This window comes from Heterodontus francisci, chromosome 46 (assembly GCF_036365525.1).
Source record: "Heterodontus francisci isolate sHetFra1 chromosome 46, sHetFra1.hap1, whole genome shotgun sequence".
Classification (NCBI taxonomy): domain Eukaryota; kingdom Metazoa; phylum Chordata; class Chondrichthyes; order Heterodontiformes; family Heterodontidae; genus Heterodontus; species Heterodontus francisci.
Window position 1 is genome coordinate 9,363,254 of NC_090416.1, and position 6,247 is coordinate 9,369,500.

The following is a 6,247-nucleotide window of genomic DNA, read 5'->3' on the forward strand; positions in this document are numbered from 1 at the left end:
GGGTTAGCACAGAGAGAGAGAGAGACAGGGGTTAGCACAGAGAGAGACAGGGGTTAGCACAGAGAGAGAGAGAGAGAGACAGGGGTTAACACAGAGAGAGACAGGGGTTAGCACAGAGAGAGAGAGAGACAGGGGTTAACACAGAGAAAGACAGGGTTAGCACAGAGAGAGAGAGAGAGAGAGAGACAGGGGTTAGCACAGAGAGAGAGAGAGACAGGGGTTAGCACAGAGAGAGAGAGAGAGAGAGAGACAGGGGTTAACACAGAGAGAGACAGGGGTTAGCACAGAGAGAGAGAGAGACAGGGGTTAGCACAGAGAGAGAGAGAGAGAGACAGAGAGAGAGAGACAGGGGTTAGCACAGAGAGAGACAGGGGTTAGCACAGAGAGAGAGAGAGAGAGAGAGAGAGAGAGACAGGGGTTAGCACAGAGAGAGAGAGAGAGAGAGAGAGACAGGAGTTAGCACAGAGATAGAGAGAGAGAGAGACAGGGGTTAGCACAGAGAGAGACAGGGGTTAGCACAGAGAGAGAGAGAGAGAGACAGGGGTTAGCACAGAGAGAGACATGGGTTAGCACAGAGAGAGAGAGAGAGAGACAGGGGTTAGCACAGAGAGAGACATGGGTTAGCACAGAGAGAGAGAGAGAGAGACAGGGGTTAGCACAGAGAGAGAGAGAGAGAGAGAGACAGGAGTTAGCACAGAGATAGAGAGAGAGAGACAGGGTTAGCACAGAGAGAGAGACAGAGAGACAGGGGTTAGCACAGAGAGAGAGAGAGAGAGAGACAGGGGGTAGCACAGAGAAAGACAGGGTTAGCACAGAGAGAGAGAGAGAGAGACAGGGGTTAGCACAGAGAGAGAGAGAGAGACAGGGGGTAGCACAGAGAGAGAGAGAGAGAGACAGGGGGTAGCACAGAGATAGAGAGAGAGAGACAGGGGTTAGCACAGAGAGAGAGAGAGAGAGAGACAGGGGTAGCACAGAGAGAGAGAGAGAGAGAGAGACAGGGGTTAGCACAGAGAGAGAGAGAGAGAGAGACAGGAGTTAGCACAGAGATAGAGAGAGAGAGACAGGGGTTAGCACAGAGAGAGAGACAGAGAGACAGGGGTTAGCACAGAGAGAGAGAGAGAGAGAGAGACAGGGGGTAGCACAGAGATTAGAGAGAGAGAGACAGGGGTTAGCACAGAGAGAGAGAGAGAGAGAGAGAGACAAGGGTAGCACAGAGAGAGAGAGAGAGAGAGAGACAGGAGTTAGCATAGAGATAGAGAGAGAGAGACAGGGGTTAGCACAGAGAGAGAGAGAGAGAGACAGGGTTAGCACAGAGAGAGCGAGAGAGAGAGACAGGGGGTAGCACAGAGAAAGACAGGGTTAGCACAGAGAGAGAGAGAGAGAGGACAGGGGGTAGCACAGAGAAAAGACAGGGGTTAGCACAGAGAGAGAGAGAGAGACAGGGGTTAGCACAGAGAGAGACAGGGGTTAGCACAGAGAGAGAGAGACAGGGGTTAGCACGAGAGAGAGAGAGACAGAGAGAGACCAGAGGTTAGCACAGAGAGAGAGAGAGAGAGACAGGGGTTAGCACAGAGAGAGAGAGAGACAGGGGTTAGCACAGAGAGAGAGAGAGAGAGAGACAGGGGTTAGCACAGAGAGAGAGAGACAGAGAGAGACAGGGGTTAGCACAGAGAGAGAGAGACAGAGACAGGGGTTAGCACAGAGAGAGAGAGAGAGACAGGGGTTAGCACAGAGAGAGAGAGACAGAGAGAGACAGGGGTTAGCACAGAGAGAGAGAGAGAGAGACAGGGGTTCGCACAGAGAGAGAGAGAGAGAGACAGGAGTTAGCACAGAGAGAGAGAGAGAGAGAGACAGGGTTAGCACAGAGAGAGAGAGACAGAGAGAGACAGGGGTTAGCACAGAGAGAGAGAGACAGAGAGAGACAGGGGTTAGCACAGAGAGAGAGAGAGAGAGAGACAGGGGTTAGCACAGAGAGAGAGAGAGAGAGAGAGACAGGGGTTAGCACAGAGAGAGAGAGACAGAGAGAGACAGGGATTAGCACAGAGAGAGACAGGGGTTAGCACAGAGAGAGAGAGAGAGACATGGTTAGCACAGAGAGAGACAGACAGAGACAGGGGTTAGCACAGAGAGAGAGAGAGAGACAGGGGTTAGCACAGAGAGAGACAGGGGTTAGCACAGAGAGAGAGAGAGACAGAGACAGGGATTAGCACAGAGAGAGAGAGAGAGAGAGAGAGACAGGGGTTAGCACAGAGAGAGAGAGAGAGAGAGAGAGACAGGGTTAGCACAGAGAGAGAGAGACAGAGAGAGACAGGGTTAGCACAGAGAGAGAGAGACAGAGAGAGACAGGGGTTAGCACAGAGAGAGAGAGAGAGAGAGAGAGACAGGGATTAGCACAGAGAGGGAGAGAGAGAGAGAGAGACAGGGGTTAGCACAGAGAGAGACAGGGGTTAGCACAGAGAGGGAGAGAGAGAGAGAGACAGGGGTTCGCACAGAGAGAGAGAGAGAGAGAGAGACAGGGGTTAACACAGAGAGAGACAGGGGTTAGCACAGAGAGGGAGAGAGAGAGAGACAGGGGTTAGCACAGAGAGAGAGAGAGAGAGAGAGACAGGGGTTAGCACAAAGAGAGACAGGGGTTAGCACAGAGAGAGAGAGAGAGAGACAGGGGTTAACACAGAGAGAGACAGGGGTTAGCACAGAGAGAGAGAGAGAGAGACAGGGGTTCGCACAGAGAGAGAGAGAGAGAGAGACAGGGGTTAACACAGAGAGAGACAGGGGTTAGCACAGAGAGAGAGAGAGAGAGACAGGGGTTAGCACAGAGAGAGAGAGACAGAGACAGGGGTTAGCACAGAGAGAGAGAGAGAGACAGGGATTAGCACAGAGAGAGAGAGAGACAGAGAGAGACAGGGGTTAGCACAGAGAGAGAGAGACAGAGACAGGGGTTAGCACAGAGAGAGAGAGAGAGACAGGGATTAGCACAGAGAGAGAGAGAGACAGAGAGAGACAGGGGTTAGCACACAGAGAGAGAGACAGAGACAGGGGTTAGCACAGAGAGAGAGAGACAGAGACAGGGATTAGCACAGAGAGAGAGAGAGAGAGAGAGAGAGAGAGAGACAGGGGTTAGCACAGAGAGAGAGAGAGAGAGACAGGGGTTAGCACAGAGAGAGAGACAGAGACAGGGATTAGCACAGAGCGAGAGAGAGAGAGAGAGAGAGAGAGACAGGGGTTAGCACAGAGAGAGAGAGAGAGAGACAGGGGTTAGCACAGAGAGAGAGACAGAGACAGGGATTAGCACAGAGAGAGAGAGAGAGAGAGAGAGAGAGAGACAGGGGTTAGCACAGAGAGAGAGAGAGAGAGAGAGACAGGGATTAGCACAGAGAGGGAGAGGGAGAGAGAGAGACAGGGGTTAGCACAGAGAGAGACAGGGGTTAGCACAGAGAGAGAGAGAGAGAGAGACAGGGGTTCGCACAGAGAGAGAGAGAGAGAGAGACAGGGGTTAACACAGAGAGAGACAGGGGTTAGCACAGAGAGGGAGAGAGAGAGAGAGAGACAGGGGTTAGCACAGAGAGAGACAGGGGTTAGCACAGAGAGAGAGAGAGAGAGACAGGGTTCGCACAGAGAGAGACAGGGGTTAGCACAGAGAGAGAGAGAGAGAGACAGGGGTTCGCACAGAGAGAGAGAGAGAGAGACAGGGGTTAACACAGAGAGAGACAGGGGTTAGCACAGAGAGAGAGAGAGAGACAGGGGTTAACACAGAGAGAGACAGGGGTTAGCACAGAGAGAGAGAGAGAGAGACAGGGTTAGCACAGAGAGAGACAGGGGTTAGCACCGAGAGTGAGAGAGACAGGGGTTAGCACCGAGAGAGAGAGAGACAGGGGTTAGCACAGAGACAGAGAGAGAGAGGACAGGGGTTAACACAGAGAGAGAGAGAGAGACAGGGGTTAGCACAGAGAGAGAGAGAGAGACAGGGGGTTAGCACAGAGAGAGAGAGAGACAGGGGTTAGCACAGAGAGAGACAGGGGTTAGCACAGAGAGAGAGAGAGAGAGACAGGGGTTAACACAGAGAGAGACAGGGGTTAGCACAGAGAGAGAGAGAGACAGGGTTAACACAGAGAAAGACAGGGGTTAGCACAGAGAGAGAGAGAGAGAGAGAGACAGGGGTTAGCACAGAGAGAGAGAGAGACAGGGGTTAGCACAGAGAGAGAGAGAGAGAGAGAGACAGGGGTTAACACAGAGAGAGACAGGGGTTATCACAGAGAGAGAGAGAGACAGGGGTTAGCACAGAGAGAGAGAGAGAGAGACAGAGAGAGAGAGACAGGGGTTAGCACAGAGAGAGACAGGGGTTAGCACAGAGAGAGAGAGAGAGAGAGAGAGAGAGAGACAGGGGTTAGCACAGAGAGAGAGAGAGAGAGAGAGAGACAGGAGTTAGCACAGAGATAGAGAGAGAGAGAGACAGGGGTTAGCACAGAGAGAGACAGGGGTTAGCACAGAGAGAGAGAGAGAGAGACAGGGGTTAGCACAGAGAGAGACATGGGTTAGCACAGAGAGAGAGAGAGAGAGACAGGGGTTAGCACAGAGAGAGACATTGGTTAGCACAGAGAGAGAGAGAGAGAGACAGGGGTTAGCACAGAGAGAGAGAGAGAGAGAGAGACAGGAGTTAGCACAGAGATAGAGAGAGAGAGAAAGGGGTTAGCACAGAGAGAGAGACAGAGAGACAGGGGTTAGCACAGAGAGAGAGAGAGAGAGACAGGGGGTAGCACAGAGAAAGACAGGGGTTAGCACAGAGAGAGAGAGAGAGAGACAGGGGTTAGCACAGAGAGAGAGAGAGACAGGGGGTAGCACAGAGAGAGAGAGAGAGAGACAGGGGGTAGCACAGAGATAGAGAGAGAGAGACAGGGGTTAGCACAGAGAGAGAGAGAGAGAGAGAGACAGGGGTAGCACAGAGAGAGAGAGAGAGAGAGAGACAGGGGTTAGCACAGAGAGAGAGAGAGAGAGAGACAGGAGTTAGCACAGAGATAGAGAGAGAGAGACAGGGGTTAGCACAGAGAGAGAGACAGAGAGACAGGGGTTAGCACAGAGAGAGAGAGAGAGAGAGAGACAGGGGGTAGCACAGAGATAGAGAGAGAGAGACAGGGGTTAGCACAGAGAGAGAGAGAGAGAGAGAGACAAGGGGTAGCACAGAGAGAGAGAGAGAGAGAGAGACAGGAGTTAGCATAGAGATAGAGAGAGAGAGACAGGGGTTAGCACAGAGAGAGAGAGAGAGAGACAGGGGTTAGCACAGAGAGAGCGAGAGAGAGAGACAGGGGGTAGCACAGAGAAAGACAGGGGTTAGCACAGAGAGAGAGAGAGAGAGACAGGGGGTAGCACAGAGAAAGACAGGGGTTAGCACAGAGAGAGAGAGAGAGACAGGGGTTAGCACAGAGAGAGACAGGGGTTAGCACAGAGAGAGAGAGACAGGGGTTAGCACAGAGAGAGAGAGAGACAGAGAGAGACAGAGGTTAGCACAGAGAGAGAGAGAGAGAGACAGGGGTTAGCACAGAGAGAGAGAGAGACAGGGGTTAGCACAGAGAGAGAGAGAGAGAGAGACAGGGGTTAGCACAGAGAGAGAGAGACAGAGAGAGACAGGGGTTAGCACAGAGAGAGAGAGACAGAGACAGGGGTTAGCACAGAGAGAGAGAGAGAGACAGGGGTTAGCACAGAGAGAGAGAGACAGAGAGAGACAGGGGTTAGCACAGAGAGAGAGAGAGAGAGACAGGGGTTCGCACAGAGAGAGAGAGAGAGAGACAGGAGTTAGCACAGAGAGAGAGAGAGAGAGAGACAGGGGTTAGCACAGAGAGAGAGAGACAGAGAGAGACAGGGGTTAGCACAGAGAGAGAGAGACAGAGAGAGACAGGGGTTAGCACAGAGAGAGAGAGAGAGAGACAGGGGTTAGCACAGAGAGAGAGAGAGAGAGAGAGACAGGGGTTAGCACAGAGAGAGAGAGACAGAGAGAGACAGGGATTAGCACAGAGAGAGACAGGGGTTAGCACAGAGAGAGAGAGAGAGACATGGGTTAGCACAGAGAGAGACAGACAGAGACAGGGGTTAGCACAGAGAGAGAGAGAGAGACAGGGGTTAGCACAGAGAGAGACAGGGGTTAGCACAGAGAGAGAGAGAGACAGAGACAGGGATTAGCACAGAGAGAGAGAGAGAGAGAGAGAGAGACAGGGGTTAGCACAGAGAGAGAGAGAGAGAGAGAGAGACAGGGGTT